Genomic DNA, 22,801 nt, shown 5'->3' with positions numbered 1-22,801 from the left:
CTTCCTAATCAAAAACATACTTGGTTACATAGGTTGAATTTTATGTAAACTAAGAAGGTATATGAGGGGGAATGTATGTGAATACCTCTATATGGGGAAGCTGTTTAGTGGACATCTTTGACAGAGCTGTTATTGCAATATGCACCATACTTTAATGCAGATACCAACAAAAACAAATGGATGGCAGCATCAAAATCTCTCATCATCCTCATGCCTATGGCATCGTCTGCTTTAAAAACGAAGTGCTACTACACAGACTTTATTGTTTTGGAGACTAGAATTCTTGCCTGTACCTATGGGATAGAATAGCAGGATAACGTGCACAGCAGTAGCAGTAGCAGCTGATAAAAGTGTTAACATACTGATTTTGTCAAGATTGTCTCTGTGTCATGCTCTGTGTGGCTTGGAACTTCATCTTTCTATAAATCCGCTGGTTGAAATACCTTAAACACACATGATTTCGTACAGAATTATTTATTTGATATCCTGCCAAAACTTCATCTGCTGTTACAGAAGCTTCATTTTTCATTTAGTCACAGGAAGTTTTGCTAGATTTCTTCTGCCATGTGATCTTATCATCAATGACCAGCTGATGACCCCTTTGTTTACAGACTTGGTTTGCTCTTTGCTGTTCCTCCTCTTTAGATCGGCAGAGCCTCTGGAGTCCAGCTTCACAAAGAAGACAGCAGAAGTGGTAATTATTAGTTATTCACATTTTTAAATTAATATCTGCATTCTGCCTTCTTCTCAAGCTTGTTTATATACATGAGGTGGTTCAGGAATTTATTGGATGGTCACATCCAGAGAGTAGTGATCAAAGGCTTGGTGTCAGTGGGCGTCAGTGATGAGTAGCGTCCCTCAAGGGTCTGTATTTGGACAAGTGTTATCTTCAATAATGACACAGACTAGGATCGAGTGCATCCTCAGCAAATTTGCAGGGGACACCAAGCTGAGTGGTGCTGCTGACACACCTGAAGGATGGGATGCCACCCAGAAGGACCTAGACAGGCTTGAGAAGTGAGCACATGGGAGTCTTATGTGGTTTAACAAGATCAAATGCGTGCCCCACCTGGGTTGGGGCAACCTCTGGTACTAACACAGGCTGGGGGATGAATGGATGAAGAGCAGCCCTGATGAGAAAGACTTGGGGGTGCTGTTGGATGAGAGGCTAGACTTGATCCAGCTATGTGCACTGGCAGCCCAGAGGGCCAAATGTGTCCTGGGCTGCACCAAAATCAGCATGGGCAGCAGGGCAAGGGAGGGGATTCCACCCCTCTGCTCTGGTGAGACTGTACCTGGAGCACTGAATCCAGCTCTGGGGCCCCCAGCACAGGAAGGACAATGATCTGCTAGAGTGAGTCCAGAGGAGGGACACAAAGTTGAGAGGCATGGAGCATCTCTCCTATAGGGAAAGTCTGAGAGAATTGGGATTGTTCAGGCTGGGAAAGAGAAGACTTTGGGATGACCTAATTGTCAAAGTTACCTGAAATGAACTTACAGTAAAGATGGCATAAGGTTGTTTATCTACAAGGGCAGGTAGTGACAGGAAAAGGGGGAATGACTTCAAACTGACAGAAGGTTTAGATTAATATTAAGAAAAAATTCTTTATTGCGAGAGTGGTGAGCCACTGGAACAGGTTGCCCAGAGAAGCAATGGATATCCCATCCCTGGTAGTGTTCTAGGCCAGCTTGGATGGGGCTCTGAGCAACCTGGTCTATTGAAGGTGTCCCTGCCCATGCCAGGGGGCTTGGCAGTGGATGATCTTCAAGGTCCACTTTAAATGCAAACCATTCTCTGATTCTATGATTCTACGATACAGATCTTTGGAATAAACTCTGTAACCTGCATCTTTCTAAGTAGTTCTGACCAGTAGTTTTGGGCTTCTTGAAGGAGCAAAACTAAAACGTGGCAACAGGGCTGTGGAAGACATAAGGCTTTATGATCATGATAACATAGTCTGACCTGATGAGAAGGGGTTTTTTGGGTAGAATACAAAGGAGAAAACAATTCTGCTAAGTAAGTGTGTTTTCTCTGTTATTCTTGAACTAGATGACCAGATAACTGTAGTACACTTCAATTTTACAAACAGGTTGGTACTATATAAACACTATTGCTTAAAAAGTACCTGATGTATTTTACAATTCTAAAGTGTTCTGAAGTCTGATTTACTTTTTTTTTTGTTTATTAATGAAATACATAGACAAATTTTGAATAATAAAATAACCAGAGGTTTTGCAGGCACAGCTTTGTGCTAAAACTGAACTTAAATAAAAGGAACTGAGATTTCTTATATGGTTTGATGTCTTTAACCTGTTTGTGTTAAGAGAACCAAGTATGGAAAATCACATTTACCTGATATAACAAAGAAAAAAAACAGGCTTTAATCTTTTACACAAGAATTTACAAGTTTCCAAACTGTCATCTAAAAGCGAATTTTTTTTCCTTTGGTTCCATGATATATATTACCTATAAATATGGTATCTGATGCACTACTTAATAATACTTATATGCTGGGAACAATTACTTTCCATAATAACTAATGGCAGTAGTAGATATTAAATAGAAGTATATATGTTGTAAATTATTTCTGTTTTCTTCATTGAGATTTCATGGGTGCTTCTTCGTGAAAGATTTCATGATAAAATTGTGAACTTTTTCAGTATGCTAAGAGGCATCTGTGAGCTGATCAGGACTCTGCAAGATATCTGCTAAAGCAAGAGGAAGCCCCAGTCATGCATGGTTAGCAAAATAAAGCTGGGATAAAGGATTCCTCCAAACACATACATATATTAAAAAAAAAATAAAAAAAGGAAAAAATAAGAAGAATGGAAAATTTATGACTAGATCAAAGGGTCACAAACTGACTAAGTCAGACAAGTCAGACATTTTCAGAGGATAAAAGGATTTAAATCTTTTGCAAGAATAAAAACTGATGGACTAAAAGGAGAATCAAACTACATGCTTATATTGCAGAAGACACCTTTGACGGTTAGACCATTTGAGATCAAAGGAAGTTTATGTGGGATGGAGAAAAAAGAGAGATGTAAACAAAGTCATGCACTCTGATTTGAAACTGAGCTTCTAGGAGGACAGCAGATGCTCAGGAGCACAGTTAACCAAAGGAGTGATAACAGCATGGAGCTTGGTACCTCGGTTACTGTGCAGTCCCTCTGACAGCACGGGGGCTGGCTCCAGCTCACAGGGAGTCAGAGTCTAACCCAGCAGGAAAAGAGCTCCAAAGCTGCAGTCTGAAGAAAGGAAAATTTGGCTCACTGGTCTTCCCATCCCCACCACACTGTGCTTCATTTCTCCAGGTTTACAGTGAGGATAATGATGTTTGCATAGCAGCATAAATAAAGGGACAGAAATGGTATTTGTTGAGTGTCTCTGCCACAGTACACAGCAAAAGGCCCACAAGGAGGAATTTGGCTTTGTATTTTATGTGTGGTTTCTGCCTAGTTTGCAAGAACATTAGAGGATTTTATCATACACCCTTTATTTTCTACTTTTTGACTAATGATAGAACTAAAGCTTATATTAATAACTTATTTATACTACCCTCATTAATGTGCTTCAGGTATGTTCCTTAGTTTGCTTTGTCCTGCTTTCCAAAAAACATTTGTTTTTCCATCTGGAACTATATGTTCATGAAAGAAGCAATAAAGTAACTTGCTTTTTTAGAGTTAACTTGCTTTATTACATCATCTCTGTGTGCTGTATGTCTCTTTCCATAATTATATTAATTAATTTTAAATTGTTGATCTTATCAAGCTAAAATAAGTTAATATAAACAGTCAAACAGCAGATTTCAAAAGTGGATTTATTTAACGTAAATTTCAGGTTGAGGTGTTTTGTCACCCTTGTTTAGTCTTAGGTTTTATTTCAATTAGTAAATCATTCTCTACAAGTGACTTCTTAATACATGTCTTTTAGAAAAGGACTGATAGTTTCTTTGAATATTCATGTGCTTATAAACTGAGAGAGGTTAATCTTTTTTTAATCATAGATTTTCCTTTCATTGAACACTAAGACTTGATGAAAAATTATTTTTTTACCAGAAATACTTTCTGACAAAAATATTAAGTTTTCTGTAAGACCTGGTGGAAATACATTTTATGGGATAAAATGGTCTTATGGGAAATATTCTCAAGGTCAAGCAGTAACCTGACTGATTTAAATAATAAAACAGTTTTTTCAAAATAGAGACTTGGACCTGAAGGAAAGTATGGTTGATAATTTTTAATTTATTTAAGTTGTTGGAGTTATAACTAAGCTTAAAATGTCTATGAGCATATTTTTTTAATTTCTCACATTAATAATTTTTTTCAGTATCCATCACATTTTGTTGCAACATGTCCGTAACTTCTCATTTTTACGGATAGGCATTGTGGGGAATACTCTCACGAGGTCAATTTCCAGTTAAAATGACAAAAGAAATATCTTTCAACGCACCTACCACATATTAGTCATTGAGCTGCATAAAACTGTGCAAGCTCATGCTCTGACGGTAGTAAAGAACGAGGAAATTAAATTCAAAGAAAATTCCCAAACCTTTGTATAAGAAAACATTCACATCTTAATTTGATTCCTATAATCTCCCCACATCTCCCTTCTTTGCTGAAAATCACACCACAAGTTTCCTTACTCTCCAGCTGCTTTGGCACTACATCTCTCTGCCTCTGAGGACCACCTCATTGCATTACCTGCTTTTACCATATGAAGCTCCTTTCCCAGCTTATTTGGCTTTAGGAAGGGTCTAGTTGCCTTGATTTCCTACTTTCTCATCTTTTGTCATCTTTCTTCTACTGGGAACAAAATATTGTAACCTGCCAAGGGTAAGCCAGAGCAAATAAAGTATTAATAAACAATTCAGCATTAATAAATTGCCCCAGGCTGTTTGCAGACAGGAGCACAGCAAGCCTGAACACTGCAGAGGGTGGGAGGGGCAATGATGCCCTCCTAAAGCCCTGCTCTCAGCCTCTGGCATCATCCCCTGAGACACAGCACAGTGCCCCGGCACAAACCCCACAGACTGAACCACCCAAGAGAAGCTGCTGGCTCCTACAATCAGGGGCTTCATGGCCATCAGCGTGCAGTAGCTGTACTTCATTTCTGACACAGGGGAACATACCACAAAAGGAAGCTGAGAAGAATGGGGTTTAATCGGTTTTAAATCAGTGTGAATCTGTTACAAATGGAAAGTCTTGTTCAGACTGATGCAATCTCCCTCATTACATAAAAGTACATCCCTGCCTACCTTAGGATGTTCTGTCCCACAGTGTAATCTGATACGTGTGGAAATAGTAGAGAAGTCAGACAATGTTCTGTGTAATATACACATGCACTTTTTGTGCCTAGGACTATACACTTGTGCGATATTTCATACATTTACTTCACAACAAGATCAGTTATTCTCTCTGCTTTCTGATATTTCTCACCTTTACATTAGTTAAATGAAAAATAATTGTGGTTCTGTGTATTTTATACCCTTCCCCATCACTTTTGTTTGCATTCATATGACGTAGCCATCACAATTCTGGCTGATAATTCAGCCTATTTAACCTTTTGTTTCAGTTCTACAACTTCAACATCAAGGAAATTAAGTAATTTTTATAATTGAATTTGTCTGTACTATGTCTGAACCAGAATCCAAACTGGAGTAGGGAGGACTAATTTATGCTTGTGGATTTAGTGTTAGGCAGACTATTTTTTGTTATATGTTAGTATTGTACCAAGACCACTGGGTAAAATGATCCTCATCCCTCTGAGCAAGCAGTATCTAGCGCTTCCTCTCAGCCAGCTGTCTGTGTGATTGACTCTGCTGCTGTCCTGTTCTACTTCACCCACCATCCTCTGGGCAGCAGATGCAAGTTTCCATGACTTTTTATTTTATGGCTCTTTGAGGTCCTGCATCATGTCTGGAGAAAGACAATGAAGCTGATGAAGGTTCTGGAGCACAAGTCTGACAGGAAGCAGCTTAGGCTCAGGGGAGACCTGATCACTTTCTACAACTGCCTGAAAGGAGGTTGCAGAGAGGTGCAAACTCTTCCATCTCTTCCAGGTAAGAAGTGACAAGACAAGAGCAAGTGGTCTCAAGTTGCACCAGGGGTGGTTTAGATTGGGTATTAGGAAAAATTTCTTCACAGGAAGGGTTATCAGGCACTGGAACAGACTGCCCAAGGGAAGTGGATGGGCATCGCCATCTCTGGACATATTTAAAGCTGTGTAGATGTGGCACACTGGCAGTGCTGGGTTAGTAGTTTTGTTTTGTTTGGGTTAGTAGTTGGACTCAATGATCTTAGAGGTCCTTTGCAGCCTAAATGATTTTCTGATTCTATGATCTTCAAATATTTACTTGGTTTTAGAAAGCAAAAATTACTGTTTCATATTAGACATGTTAGAACACCTTCCTGTACTAATGGCCATTAGATTTGAAATGGAGTACCTTGGATCAGTGATGTCAAACCTATTCAGCATCTGTTGCCAAATTTTATTTAAAAAGCACTGTAGCTCACTGCCAATAATGCCCACCGAAATTTGTCAGTGCAAAACTTGGCACCGGTACAAACACTTTGTGATCATTGGCTTAGACAATGGAAAAGCCCTTTGTAATTTGAGCTGCCTGTTGGATGTGTGTGCTATACAATACCACTAGCCAGGCTGCCATCATCCTTCTAAAGGATTATTTTTCTTTCAAAAATGCAACAGTAACATGAAGAATTTAGCTCAAAAGGAATATATGATGAGTGCTACATTTTTTTTCCCGCCTGTAGAGGACAAAAAAAGTTCTTAAGCTTCACAAATCAGATAACTGTTCTTTACATCCTATCTTTAGCCCAACAGTGACACTTTTCTCTTGCTTCAGAAGAATATGGAAAAAATTGTACAGGAGCTTGTATGGAATAATTTTCCATCCATGTAAATTTCTTACTGACTGCTATTAGTCTGAGAATATCTTATGCCTTTAAGCATGATAGTTCTCATACACTCCAAAATTACTTTTTTAGTTGACACTCATCCTTAATGAGAACAAGGATTGGCTTAAATTTAATTGGCAGACAGTATTGCAAAAGACACTTCAATGGGAAGGATGTTACATTGCTTAGCAGTAGATCTTTGTAGCTGAGTTCCAATTATTTGTTTATGCATTCTGAGGTCTTGTTTGTCCTTTTTGTTTTGTTTTGTTTTGAATGTAGACATACCCTAAGCTTCATTCTGCCATTCAGTGTTTTTTTTAGTGCTTTATGACTTATCTATTTATGCATACTTGCTATTTTGGTTCCTTGTCCTCCAAGTGTATGCAGTATATTTACATTAGTGTACTGGTTGCATTTTTGACTGCTGAACCATTCACCTAAAAGCAGAATGTGAATGTAGAGGACACAGATGAAATGCTATCCTTTTCCCTATAGTGAAAGAAAGGCAAGGTAAAAGGATTGGCCAAATCTGCTCATGAACATGTGCCATTCCAGAGCAGTGTGAGTCCAAAGAGACACACAGCAAGAAGGTGTGCATCACATTTAGAAACTAGTCTTTAAAAGTGTTTGAACCAATGTTGAATAACACAACAGGCAGGGCAATATAGTGAATCAAAATCAGAGCACAGCCCCTCCCTTTCAAGAAAAGTGAGAAACAATTATAGTCATTCTGCATGATCTGGATTAATTACTTCACCTCCTTCCCATCCTTGTGCTTCTCTTCTCTCTTTTTGGCTTTCATCTTAAGATCAGTTTCCCATCAGCCTTCTTATATGTATGGCATTGTCCACAACCATTCCCTCCACTTGTACATTAACTGTGAAAGACATGGTCAGTCATGAGACAGGACAAAACCTAACCATAGAGAGAAATCAAGGAACTCTGCACAGTCATCACTGCTCTGAATTTCTGCATAAGAGCAATGTTACAAATGAGTTTGTGATACCTCATCAGCAGACAAGGAACCTGCTACTAGTTGATTTAATGCCATCACAGCAAAAAATGTCCAAGAAAGCAATCAAGATCTGAGAAACGGGGCTTCAAGGGTACTGCTATGCTGATTAGCTGTTCTGTGTTCTTTGCTGACCTACACTACACATTTTTGATATTAGCTCAGTTGAGGGGTGGGGTTGAATGCAAAATAATTTCTATATTGTGAATACAGGCAGCCAAAAGAATAGAGTTTTGTTTTGTTTTTTTCCCCAAAGTACAAAGACTAAACACTTGCCTTCTTAGAGGTGTGTGAACATCTACTGCTTTTCCCACAGACATCCTGCAAGGAACCAGGAAATCAAGTGGAGCAGATTTATTCCTCTTTGTTGTTAGACTCAAAGCATAATTTTGCATTTGGTTCTTAAAAGGCAACGGTTGCCTAAAGTGGTAGGAGAGCCAATATTTTAGAGATAGTTAAGACAATACAAACATTCCACACACAGTTGATTAAATGAAAAGCAACACTAAATAACACTCTATCTATAGTACATATTTCATTCATTGCGCAGACCTGGCCTGAGGCTTGTTTAAAAAAGCACCAGATGTTTCTCTAAGAAATGTATTTGTCTTTGTGTGATGACAGATGCTCTTTGAAATCACAAAGTATGTAATGGCAGAGTTTGCCATTTGAAATCAGGAAATTCAATTTGTTTTCTCAGAGGCACGACTGAAGGGCAAAGCCCAGTTAGAATTACTGTATAAACTAATGCTTTTCAACATTTTGTCTTGCTACTTTGAAGCTCTTTTCCAATGCTGTTCCAAACAGAAATGGGAAAATCAGCTTCCAAATATGAGACCTCTGCCAGTAGATATTTTTCCTCTGTACTTTCTTAGTATGTTGGTTTACTTAAACACAAGTTTGCCTTTTGTATTAGTCACCTCACATGGTCAGTAGCCTGGGCTTTAAATGAACTAGTGGAATGGCTAATAGAGGAAAAATGTATTCAGTAGGAACTAATTAAATAGAAGAAATTTCTATACACTATGTAACACATCCTCTCAGTAATTCTCACAATGTTGCAAATTGAAATTATGAAATGCAGTAAAAGATTAATTCATGCCTAAATTTGATAGCAGACTAGTTTTTTTTCAAGGTTTTCAAAACAAAATGGCATTCAAAAGATCACCAATATGATGAGCCCAGTATGCGGGTTCATGACTATGTATCAATAATCCAGAGAAAGTGACAAGCAAGTAGAAATGGGAGATTGACTGAAAATAAGTTTTCAACCAAAGAGGGATCAAAAATTGTGGAGAGAAAGAAGGCCCAAATTTTCCCTGTTTGGGCTTCTGTGACAAACCTGTAACTTCTGCCTCATTCATGAAAAAGTTTGCTGGGGTTCGAAACCTGGAAGATTTCATGATCCTTACTTCATTAATGGTATGGGATAGAAATTGTGTAAAAACCCCAGTGATCTGGGCAAAAGTTACATCATATATTTTAGATCACGCATCCTTAAGAATACAAAGCAGTGTCTCATAATGTGTACGTCCTGCAACATGTCTGAATACGCAGGACATAATTCTTGTCACATTGAGAGCAGCAGAGTTGTTTCAGGCTATTGCAATTTAAGTCTAGGTTACTTTGAAGTGTCTAAGTCCAGGTATTTTAGCTTTTTTTTCAGTCTTTCAGTGGTCTCAGTGCTAAGAATTTGTTTTGGAATAAGTTCTGAAAAAATGTCAAACTCCTTTTGCTAAGAAATAATTTTACTTGTAGGATATTTGGCAACCACTGGTTTGAGGTAAAAATAGCACAACCCCCCAATTTCTTGTCATATCCTAACTTGGGTGCACGCGTGACATATGCTAATGTGTTGGCATGAAAAATAGGACTTCTGTATTGTGGTTTAACTACATTAGTCTACAGCAGTATAAATATTCATAATTATCTAATAATAAAAATTATTATGGATATTTTGCACTGCTTTGAGTGGACACAGACTAGGTACACCTAATCCTTTTATCACCTGTGTGACTGGGTTGTTCAATTACAACAGCCAGGAGGAGAGGAAATTCTGGGCCAAGACTTGTTCACACAGGAAAATCAGTGTGATTAAAACTTGGACGTACAATAAAATGCCCCTGGAAAAGGCAATCCTGCCCTCCTGCTCCTCCACACCTCTCCCCGCCTTGTGTCAACATCATCATGTGTATGGCCACATGCTAAAGTAGATCCAGGAGCAGGCTGAAACTGAACTGGCACGGAGGAGGGAGGTTCATTTATTTTCAGCTGGCACAGTGAGTGTTAGGCTATGATGTATGAGGAGAGAAGGGGAGGGCTCTGCCCTTAGGCCCTACCCTTTGATAAACAGACAGTCTTGTGAAAACATCTTCTTAACTTGGGCATCTTGTCTTCCTTTTTGTTTCTCCCAAGCTCCTGTCCATGTGTGCTGAAGGTGTGGCAGGCCACTCAGCTTTCAGATAGTCACTGTGAAGCTGAAGTAGCTGTGAGAAGCAGCTACTGGGCTGTGTGTCAGTCTTCTGGTTTACAGTACACTGACCTCACTACCTTGAAAATAATAAAGCCTCCCTGCAATCCTGCACAGTAAAAATCATGTCCTTCTGTTCAGTTGACTAGGTTTAATCAAGTGATGAATGAATACAAAAGAAGTCAAAATCTGACTCAGAGGTTCAGGTTGCAGAGCCAGTGTTGGGGAATTCCTGAATGTAACACTTCTCCAGATTTTATAACGCATACAAATAGTGGTACACGTATGCCTACTTCCAGTAACAGCCTGCCTATTACTGAAAAAACATGCACTTAGCTAAATTATTTTAGGAAGTAATTACCGTGTTCTTAGCCCTGCAGTAACTGATACACACAAGACCACTCGCTTCTGAACACTGTGCAGTTGGTGTGTACATGACTTCCATTCATTTATGAGCTTTCCCTTTGTTTTTAATTATTGTCAACATTTAGAAAGTCTTTCACTGTAAAATCTAAATCCTCAAAATTAGATAATGAGCTATTTTTACCCACTCTTTGGTCATCACTTAGAAATATATTCTACAAACTCACATGTTCTTATGTGATATATCTGGCTTTTAAGGCAGGATTTCTCTTATCGTGCAATACACCCCTGGGAGTTTCACTTACAATACAAAGAGACACATAAGCCTGTGTGTAAGTCTTTGTGGCACTGAGGTCTTACAAGTCATAATTTTTACACTGTGTTGTGATTTTTCCTACAAAATCTTAGACCAAGTTTCCACATATCAGACTTGAATTATATGCTGCATTTTTTTTTTTTTTTAACATCTAAGTCATTAACTCAGGGCTTGAATTACATTACCAGGCCAATGATGGTTGCTGTGGTGCTACTCTACCTTGATCAAGACATTTCTGCTTGTCCCTACCAGCCTTTGCACTCCAATAAGTTGAATCCCATTACACCATCAGAAATCTCCACTGCCAAAAGAAAAGAAAAAAATGTGATTTGCTTGCTCCTGTTTTAGCTTGCTGGAATGGTGTGGCACAGGCTCTGGTGCAATGGCTCCTCCAGGTGCTGGCATGGGGTGGATGTGTGGTGGCCAGCCAGTGGAGGTGGAGCTATCAGGGTCACTGGATGAACCAGAAGCCTGTAAAGCCAATACAGATTCTCCCATAGCTGTTAATTTTGATCAAGCAACTAAGAAAACTGTCCCTCTTCCTTGGTTTTGGCATGAAAGTTGTATGCCTCATAGAATCTGTGTGAATACCACTTCCTTGTGTCTAACATCTACGTCACTGGAGGAGTAGGGAAGCAGGCATGTAACTCCCACCAGTCTGCAGAACTCCTCTGTGAAAGCTGTCCTTGAAAAATCTTGCTGGCAAAGTCTGCTGTCTGAGACATGGGTGCAGTTTATGAAGGTTCCTGAAGTTAATGGACAAGAGTAGAAATTTGAGCCTTGGTGAATCTCTGAGAAGTGTGAAATGTAACTTCAGTGAAGGTAGGATTTCTCTCTAAAGGACTTGTTTTGTGCTTAAAGATAGGCATGTGCTTGCATTGCTTCCTGAACATTTTTTTTTTTCCCCCATTTTTTGCTCTAGGTTTCCCATAACCACTTCAGGACTTCAGTTTACCATCTCCCATCAAAAGGACTCTAAGAATTTGGTCCTGAAAGAGACATCCTGGTTTATAAGCTCCCTTCCCCTACCACATCATAGAGTCCCTTTCATTTGTTTATCCTCATCTACACATTCAAGGCATTTTCTATAAATTTAGTTTTATCCTTGAAGCTTCCAAAATGTGTTACACTTTGATTGTTTTATTCTTTTGATACTATATTTAAGTAAGAAAATTCCACAGGCTCATAACAACCATCACGTAAAGACCATCAGCATAGAATAAATGCGCACAAAATTGTTACCAAATGTTCTTAGTACATACTTTTCAATAAACGAGAAACAAAAAACATGAATAGTTTGACTTCGCAACATGACCACTTAATTACTTACTTGACAAACATTGAATAATAAAATGCAAATGAATTCTTTCAAGATTTTGGATTTTTATAGGCATACAAGGTGCAGAAGATTTTGGTGAGTGGGTGGTCTAAGAATTTGCCTTTTGTTCAACAGTTTTTCTTGAGATGTGAATAGGTCTCTGTTTCCTAAGTGAATCAGTGCAACAGTGATATATTATCATATAATTCCAAGGGCAAATTGGTGGGGAAAGGGAGAAAACATGAATGAGCATCTTTTTCAAAAGATTGACTATTGAAAGTAGGAGCTACTGGTAATGAACTCCAGACATTGCTGTAGGAGTGATAAGAACAGGAAATGCTTTGGGCAACATTGTTCTGCAAAAATAGTCCTTTTAAAATGCAACATGGCTGGCCTGTCTTTAGCAGCATAGCTGTTGACAGGGTTGCATGAAATTAATTGTATCATAGATGACTCTTGACATGCTGGGCTCCTCCTTGTTTCAGATTCTACTTTGTGATCTTGTTAAGCTCTGGAACTGGAACAGTAGACTCTTTCAATAGATAACACTAAGTTCAGCTCTGTAGCTCCCTGCTATCTAGCATTAATGAAAAGATTAAGAATATCAGCTTATTTTCAGTTGATGGGAAAGGCTCTGGGTTTTTTTTTACAGTTATGAAAGGAGTGTCTGACACAATCTGGGAAAGCACTGGCATTCAAACAAGTATTCTTTGAACCCAGTCAGTTATATAAGTTTCACTACTGCCAATTTACCGAAAGCAATTTTTTTGATATTACATATCACTGCAATGATGTTGTAAAGACACTGAAAACTTCAGCATTTGCTGCTTCTTTTCCTGAAGACTTTATTTGTTTGGGAATATCAGATTCTAAACAATGTAGTTATTCATCATTAACTTCTTCCCACTCTTCCCTCTGGAATAAAGTCCCTTTTAGTCCAGGCTTGTTGGGAAACTTCGAATGACGGAGAGAACAACCAGCCAGTAAACAAATGCAGACGTTCTGTTGCCATGGAAGTACTTTTAAGTCATGTCCTAAAAGAATTGCTCATACAAAGGTGTGCAGGTGTGTAAGCACAACTGTAGCTCATGAAATACAGCAATTATCTAGGTCCAAGGACTTTGCTGTTGGCAGAAGAGAAGAATCAAGGATTTCAGTTAGCAGTCCACAATTTAGGCACAGAAAATTCATAGCAGAGGTTTCTTGCAAAAGCCTGTCTCTTTGGTGGGAGGTAAGATTTTTGGATAGAACCTTCTACAATGTACCCACTACCACCTTTTCAAGGCATTTGTTTGCTGCTTGGATAAAAAACAAAAGGGTTTTCCTATTATTTGTATAATTATTGACTCATTGCAAAAACTGCTTGTGCTTCTTTAAACAACCTTAGCTGGGAGGCCCAGCTCCCAACATTTGAGTTGTTCTGAAGGGAATTCTCAAGATGTGAGAATTGAGGCTCATTTTCCACACTTCTTTGGCCACAGCTGTAGTCATTTATTTTTCAGTCTATATTAGTAGACTGAAGATATATGGAGTAATTAGGGTGGCTATCTTATAGAAAGCATTTTATTTTTTTCTTAAAAATGAAGCTAAATAGCTTGATCGTCAATTTGTGTAATAAATAACTTTACAGAAACACAGAAAAGATCATCTTTGGAAGCATCAATGTTTGAAAAGACATGAATATACATTTTTACCAGATGAAATGGAATGGCTGAGATGGACAAGGAGGTGACATGGCCATTTTCCATTTCTCATATGCTATCTGAAACCTATGAGCAGAATAGAATTCAAAGTGGTGCGGATTTTACTTCAACTGAAATCAGAAATCCACTGATTTGAAGGTGTCTGAGTCCTTGCAAGCTATTTTAGATCAAACATAAGAGGAACTGAGGAGAATTTCACTTGAATAATTTGATTACTCCAATGAAACTTACACAGCCATTTTGAACTTTTTGGGAAGACATAGTATTCAAGCACCTTCAGAAAATATACAGAAGTGACTAAACCAAAAGTAGCACAGGCCAGCAAACTATTTTTGTTTTCTGAGTTGAGGTTTCAGCATCCTAAGCAAAGTCTACCTTTTAACTTTCATGAAAGTGAGAAGCTATTTTCTCTTGCTATTTTTTCAGATGAGATTAGTGGGCTTAATTGTAAGTGCCTGATGCCATCTGAAAATATTGTCTATCCCATTTTTTTCTGAAGGCTGGAAGGTCTCCCAGGTGGTCCTTTGTCATATTGTAAGCCCTGGGTTGATGTATTAGGCACTCAGGGATGTCTAAAATGATGCCCTATGCCTATGTTTAAGGACTTGAAGCCTTGATGTGTTTGGGGATCTAGGACTAGTAGGAGGATGTGAATGAGCTTTGATGTCTGATCCTACCAGGTCTGTGAAACAGAGAACTCAGTCTTTGCATCAATGTTTAATATTTTGAAAGCCCACTTTTAAAACCCCATGGAAGGAATTAACCAGGGAGAGTCTAACAATTCCCCTGCTCAGCTTAAGTTTCAAGTAGAGCAGAATACAAACTACAATTGTAGTTAGAAATCAATATTTTCCAATCATCTAATTCTTTGTTAATGAAAAAGGAGAAAAGGAAGTAATTTTCTCCCTTAAGATCAATAATCTATTACCCTGATGAAAATTGTGCTTCAGCTACCAGCCAGTTCCATAAATTGTGGGATCTGCTATGCAGTTTGCTGCTAATTAGTGAGTAATACTCCATAAAAGCAATTGAGTGTGAACTCTTTCCTTTAAAAACACAACCCTCAATGGGAGTTGACTTCCTTACTCTCCTTTGAAAATTCCATCCCTGGTATTTCTTATTATATTAGTAAGCAGTTATTATTCAGAAATTATTACTGGCTAATTACATTCAATGGAGAAGGCAGATAAGGAGGAAACCTCATGACTAATTACAGTAAATAGCATGCATATCTTCTTAATGGTGGGGATACAGTGAGTTCTGCAAGAAACTCTGCCTAGGAGCTGAAAAGGACGCAGAAAAAAGTAATTCCTTCTTCTGAAGACACGTACCCTGCTGAAAGAGCTCTTCATTTTTCACATGATTGCACTTTCATTTTGTCTGCAGCTATTCACTGCCAAAGTCCTACACTGTTGTGAGATTGTGGCTTCTGAGCACATCACTGCTCTGAGGTTGTCACAATGACCAAAAATGTCAAATTCATGCTCAGAATCTTGGTAAGTACAGGAAGAAACAGTACTGCTTATATCACACAGACATCTATTGGAGTAAATGCTTTTTTCTCCCAAAACAAACATAACTGGTCAGAACTACAAGATACTAAACTCCGGCAAAGAGGCTCAGCCCAGCCAGGAGGACTTGAAATGTCCTAAAAAAGGTCGCTGAGTCCCATACAACACAGCAAATGGGTGCGAGTGAGCATTACACACCCTCTGAATGTGCTTTAATGCTGTTGCTCCTAATGCCTGCTTGGATATTTTTCTGATTGTTTTTGGCAATTTTTCTTGGCATGGGACTACAATGGAGTCAGTGGCTCTGAATCATAACCCCCTGCATAATTGTTTCTGTCTTTTACTGGCAACTTGTTAATACTGAGGATGCTTTTGGGTGTTTATTCTCTGTTACCGAGGTATTTACCCTGTGGTAAGCACTCCCATGGAACAAAGAGTCCCAAAAAATGGTCTCTTGAAGGGACAATTCTGTGGTGTCTGAGGATAATAGGATGATAAATTAATTAATATCTGCAAGTTGAAGTATTTCTACAAGCCTGTTAAGTGCCGTTACTCTACCTTTAAAAATAGTTCATGGCAATATTGATGAATGTTGTATTAGAACATGAGAACAACCATAGGAGGTCAGATCCAAGGCTTTTGCAGCTCAACATGCTCTTTCTGGTTGTGATCAATAGCAAATGACATTACTCAGGAGAGTATGAAAGGGAAAAGCCTCAGATTCAAAGACGTGGTGGGCATTGTCCTATATTGTGATAGGCAAAAGTGAATGACTTATTCTCTGCAAAAAGCTTTCTAATCCAGATCATGTAGGAACATGTGGTGTCTTCAGCAGAGGTTGAAAGAGAAAGAATCTCAGTGTGGCATGCCAGACCCGCATACCCGCGAAAAAGTATGTCTGACCTAGATTTGGGTCATAAGTTTAGGTATACATTTAGTGGCTTTTTTTCCCTCCTTAATTATTTTTAAACCTGCCACAGGAATGCTAATCCACTGAAAACTGAACTCAGACCTTTGAATTTCCAGCATCCTTTTCTAATATATGGATAATTTTGTTTCTCACTGAAGAACTGTTAGCCTGGTCATAATATTGAGAAAGGAGAAGATAATGAACAGTCAGGCATGATATAAACTTATCAAAGATACATCATTCCATGTGTTTTTCTCTTCTATATATATTTTAAAGCATCTGACTCAGGCCAAAATCATTTAAAACTAAGAAAAGAGAACATTCCCTTCCACAGCTACCATGTACTTTTTGAAGATATACCCCAGTTGCTTAGAATAAAGGCAGGCATGAAGTGCATAAATTTTCTTCTTGATTTACATGAAGAAATAATAATCTAGGTTGTAAAATATGTCAGCTTTGTTGAGCAAACAACATAAGACGTGATGCTTCCAAGGATAAACTAAACTTCCTCTACATACAAGGAAGCGAAATAATTCCTTGCAAAATTAATTTTGATGTGAGCATTCATAAACATTATGGTTACAGAATCCTGTAGGCGAAAGCAAACACAACAGCATTGATAGTCTAGGGATCCATCCTTTCACTCTAATACAGAAAGTTCTTTAACTAAGTGGATTGCTTCTCCTTTAAGGACCAATGCACATGGATGAGACTTTATATCATCCAAAGGGGGTTTCCTTTCTTATACATGGAAAGTATCATTTACCCTTGAGCTATAAACTGCACAATGCAGCACCCACAAAATTGTTGAGCTCCCAGTGCTATCAAAGATGAGAATACTGTAAACTTTATCAAAGATAATGGGAAGCACTTACCCAAAATGTTTAGTACCAAGCTTGATGAAGATATGTCAGGGTAAAATCCTCACTTTTTTTCTCTAACTAGGTATTGAAATATTCTATTGGTGTCACTTGAGATTGAAAGTGTTACTCAGAATCTCTTAATAAAGGGCCAACATGTTGCTTATTTGACCCACAGTTTGTAACAATATGTTATACACTGTGCACTTATGGAGAAATAAATTTGTTTCTGCTAGTCCAGATCACAGCAGCAATTCACACACTGTGATTAAAAGATCCTTTAATCCCTCTTCATTTGTTCCAGAATTATTCAGCATTAAAGGTAGTATTTAATGAAACTAAAATTAATTAATAACATTCATGTTTGCTACATAATACATTAAAGGTGCAGGTGGATCTCACTCAATGAAAGAAACACAAAACCAGATTTTAGAAATCCAACAGTCTGCTGAGGTAGACTGATCAAATTCTGAGCAAATCTGTTTTTCTCCTTGCATCTGCTCTCAGTTGACATGCAAGTACATGAATTTGAAATTACATACATGTAGCTAAGAACATTTGGCCCTTCAGCTGTCTCTGCACCTCTTTCATAAAATTCTATTTTTCTTAGCAAATGATTTAAACATGTTCAGTTATACAGTTTTCCAACATAGCTATCTGCTCATTAGGCATCTGTGTTGTGGGGCAAGCTGTGGATCAGCAGTTAAACATGAGGTTTTAAACAGATTCCTATAAACCTTGGTTTGTTTCAAGTCCAGCACAGATGTAGAGTTGTTCATCTTCATTTAATAGCTAGTGTATCCCTGAGGTTAATGGCATAATTTTTTCTTCTATGCCTCATAATCTTCATACTTCACCTCTTCATTAAATATTACTTCCAGGCCAGGATACTGAGCTTACGCTTGTTTAAATTTCCTTAATTTTTTTTCCCACTACATGTCTTTCTTCAGAGCCCAAACTGGAGTGTTCTTACAAGCTTAAATCTTGGTGGAACTTCCACCGAAACTGGTGCAGCCAATATTTGGTGGCCTGTTATCATTCAAACTTCTTTTTGTGGCAGCTGTCACACATTTAGGAAAGCTAAAAGCACCCTTGACCTCTATATCAGTTCCCCCAGCCAAGACAAGGAAAGGAATCCTGGGCTTGGCTCTCTGTGAATATCTTGCTACTACTCGTTTTGCTAAACAAATTGCTCCTGATGAAAATCTTTCTGCAAATGCTCTGTTAGCACTCCTTTCTCCCCTCCCCACATTGGTTCAAATATGATGATTGTGTTACTTTCCAGAGCACCTTCAGTACAATATAAACAGTGCTTGCATTACGTATTTGCAAAACAAGATTCAATTTTCATGACATTTATGCAAACTCCTGGTGGAGCATTCAAAAGTGTTACATATTCCAACTCAATGCAAACATATAAAAAAATAAAAATTAAAGATGATGATGTTTGGATCCTGGGGACTAGGTGGAGGGGAAAAAAATTCCATGAATGTGAAAAAAGAAGAAATTAACATTAGATCCATTGCTGGCATCCTTAGCTTGTACATGTGTTTGGCAACCGCGAAATACTTGAAATATGAGACCTGGCAGTACCATGGTGCCAGACATAGCTAGCATTAGAAATATTCTTCCAAATTATTAAAGGTGCTCTGAAACTGCTGCAAAAATAAAGTTCCTAATCCTAAAATATACTCCTCACATTGAACATATAAAAGTATTACTGTACTTTAACATTAAAATAAATTGGGGCATATTTACATACCCAGGACTTCATCATCAAATGCAAGTATGAAACAGCTCCAGGTTGCAAAATAACTTGCAATTTTACTTTAAAAAGCTTTTGTTTTCCCTCATGGTGCTATCATATAGACAACTATAGCCTGTAGTGGCCAACAAAGGCTCTCTGTCACTCAACAAGTCCTCTGTTTTCTCTTACCGGAATTTATTTTTATTACTTTGATCATAAGAAAGTGAGTGGGGTCAGCATTCATTCACTTTTCATAATTTTGTCAAGTTCTAAATGGTGCTGATAAATAAGGTATACTTCTTAAGTGATTAAATTACTGTAATGATTTTGAATTTATTTCAAGTTTAGATGATGTCAGTTCCTCTAGACATGTTAACCCAGCATGTGGTGATTACATGAAAGACTGAAGGGCTCTTAGATGTAAACTTTCCAATCTTTGTGTAGGATTTATATATACACACTTTCCCCTTTGCCTTCTGCAAGTATAGTATGGTTTAAGGAGAAGTGCTGCTTAAATCAAGGAAAATTAAAAGGCTGGAAAAGTGATCTGAATGAAAATGAAGTTTGCTTAAAAAAAAGGTAAGTTGGGTAATCTGAAGATGAAAAAATAGATTTTTTTAGTGGCATATTAAAAAAAGCTTCTTTGACACCTTAATGGAATGATCCCTATTTTCCATTATTATTATAACTAACAAAACTCAAAACCCCATTTTTTAATACTAAAACTGGAAGAACTTGAAAGGTTAAGAACTAGAGCACGGGCCTTAATTTATTTCTTTTAAAAATCGAATATCCTAATGTTATGTGGGTTTTTTGTGCTTTGGTTTCTTTTTCCATGGGCCATTTCAGCACTTTCAGTTTATGTTCTCTTTCAGAAATCGACGAAACAGAAGAGGTTGTTGATGAGATGGGCAAGATGGTTCCCAGCCAGCTTTATTAAAGTGTAACTCGAGGTAGGCAAGTTAGGTGACTTCCACATTACTTTTTACTGGTAATAGTCTACATGCACTTCAAGAATTCTACAGCTCAAACATGCTGTAGAGAGCGATCCATCACACCACAAGGTGCTCCACATATTCTGCAAGAAGTTAGTACGAATAACATCAAGCAAAGAGAAGCCTACACTAAACTAGGCTGACAGTTTCCATGGTTATAAATCTTCTGGATAAAGAATTACCACAAGTGTCCGATATAAAGACTGTTCAACGTGAAATGGAAACATGTCCCTCTGGTGCTTTCTGTAATTTTAACCTGCCCCTCCTTTGGCTCACTCACTGGGCTTCGCCTGTGTTTTGAATCCTCTGATGATTTTAGTTCACAGTCCTGCTCAGCTTGGACATTTTCTGAGAAATTACTGCAGCTGTTAATCTGTGTGATCCCTGCAAGGGAGGGTGAGAACTGTGCAAACTAGCAGCACTGCTATCTGTATGGCTACACTCTTGTCTTTATACAATAACCTGGTATTTTCATAAATCAAACTATGAATGTCCCTTGGGAATGTAACTCCTCCAGCTTCAGGGAACACATGAATAAATGTTCACCTGCTGAGGCTGAATCGCTAGAATTTTGTCTATATTCTCCTGCAGTCAGTCTGCTGGGATGATGGCAACATAATTCTCAGATCAGCAGACCACTGGCTTGATGATTCTTGATCCCAGAGTATTTGTTACATCCTGAAGTTGTGATATTTTGCTGGTCTGTATAAATTCCTTTAACATTCCTATACTGACATGATTGCCAGTACCCAATAGCTTCATGCTATTGTGGGTTTTTTCCAGTTTTGCTAAGCAAGATTCTGAATAGAACTGTGGTCATTTCTACTTGTCTGCAAGGATCTGCTCCTGGCACTTGGCCTCTATCTGTACAGCACAGCTCTATAAGAAGTTATTTAATGAGATCACAGTGCCAGTATTACTGTATGCCTATGTTACAGAAGCAGTGCAACCACAGTCATGTGGGTTGACTGCCCCAGAACATCTGGGCTCTGAAGAAACTAAGATTTGCTATCTAGTGAGACCTAAATGAACACTATTGTGTCCTGCAATCCCTTTACTAAAAGCATATTTCTGAAAGTATCTGCTTGTGCTTGCAAGGAGGGTGGGCCTTCAGTTGTCTTTAAGTGTGTAAAGGCAGTCCTAAGAGGCAGTCAGTGTCCACATATTTAAAATTTTTTTCATTTTCAAAAGAAGATGGGGCAATGAGCTATAGAAATGCACTGTTTCTCCTTTGTCCTAAGAGAATCTAAACATGCTCCAGGGAACAACAAAAGTCTCTGTTACAGTAACAGCTCTGTCTGTAACCTAGAAAATTCTTCCTTGTTTATAATCCTCTTTCTCCTATGCCAGTAACAAATATGGTAGAAAGAACTTAACAGCTGATAATGGATCCCCTACCCCGACTTGTCTTCAGAAAACTTCTCAGAGGCTGTCACAAATTATTCAGTGTAGTGGTCCTGGTTAGCTACACCCTGTGTTTGATGACTCTTTTTCCCTAGCTGCCTTATTTTTAGAAAATTGGCTTGAGTAAGACATAACCCAAGTTAACTGTGCACAAGCTGTCTGGAATGCTGTACATGGAAAATAAAAATTAAACATTGAGTTTAGTGATACAAAGTGTTTGAAGCTTAGACAAATAAGAGTGGGAACAGCAGAATCAGATGCTCAAGGCACAGATAAGTACTGAAAGGAGACGAAAGCACCGTTAATGCTACACTACATCGTCACTGCAGAGCTCTCAGCCCAACACACAGAAATGCTTACACTTCTCAAATAAACTTATCTGCTCTGCCCAATTCTGTATACTTGTAGAGCTGCGAGAATGAGTGACAGACAGATGTGGTCACTGCATGCCAGAATCAACAAAACTCCAAGTATAGCCCAATCCTCATATCCTCTCCGTTGAGAGATCAGCCTTCAAGTCTCTGTTTCTGACAGGGGGATATGCTTGTGTCAGATTGGACACAAGTTTCAAGAGGAGAGAAAATACTCATGACCACTATATCTGGGGTCAATAATCAGCCATTATTCTATGGATAATTGATTGTAAAAAAATAAGGGCAATCAACTCTATAAAAAGATATACAAGAGAGTATCTTAAATTCCTTGTTCTGCATGGTTTTTGGTAGATGCCTTTGTAAATGTCTCTAAGGCTGTAAAAGCATTTGTGATGTGGTGTCTAAAAGGTTTCTAATTTCCCTAGCAAGAGGCCAGAACATAATCTGTGTAAAAGTAGTTTAAAATTTAATTTTAAATTTCTTACACTCTTCTGCTGGTAGTTCTTCCTGTACACCTTTCTCTTCTAGCTCCTCAGAGTGTGATTTTCAGCAGCCAGAATTTTAACTAAATCAATCAGATTTAGAGTGGCTTGAATAATGTGCATCCTGAGAATTGGAGGGACTTTTAAGACTCTTTTAGGCTTACCTAGAAACTTGGCACTGAGTTTTAAAGGCAGGTCCTCAGCAAAAAGGGCATGAAATGCATCTACTTCTTTGTCCTAATTCAATGAGAGACTCTCAGACTCTGTGGAAACTGTTAGCTTTTAAAGACCAGTCTGCCTTTAATTATACCAATAAACTCTGTAGGTCTATCTGTCTATTAGGGGAAACATTGCTGGCATTGTTTTTAATACAATGTTTTTAATTTACTTAAAGGATAGGAAAATAGAGTTAAAACCA

The 22,801-nt window shown here is 38.2% G+C and overlaps 2 long non-coding RNA genes across 10 annotated transcripts in view; one reads left to right on the top strand and one right to left on the bottom strand.

Annotated features, from left to right (window-relative positions):
* Positions 1 to 22,801, bottom strand: part of LOC121672039 — a 130,307-nt gene that overhangs the window by 59,197 nt on the left and 48,309 nt on the right. The gene's annotated exons all lie outside the window — the stretch shown is intronic.
* On the top strand, positions 557 to 22,791 carry LOC121672041. Its single transcript, XR_006018744.1, has 3 exons — positions 557 to 694; positions 5,906 to 6,062; positions 20,004 to 22,791. It is a non-coding gene; the product is annotated as an uncharacterized LOC121672041 (long non-coding RNA).

Source organism: Corvus kubaryi, unplaced genomic scaffold (assembly GCF_017639235.1).
Source record: "Corvus kubaryi isolate FWS band 111438036 unplaced genomic scaffold, C.kubaryi_AGA036_p1.0 37398, whole genome shotgun sequence".
Lineage (NCBI taxonomy): Eukaryota > Metazoa > Chordata > Aves > Passeriformes > Corvidae > Corvus > Corvus kubaryi.
This window is presented reverse-complemented; position numbering and strand designations above follow the sequence as displayed.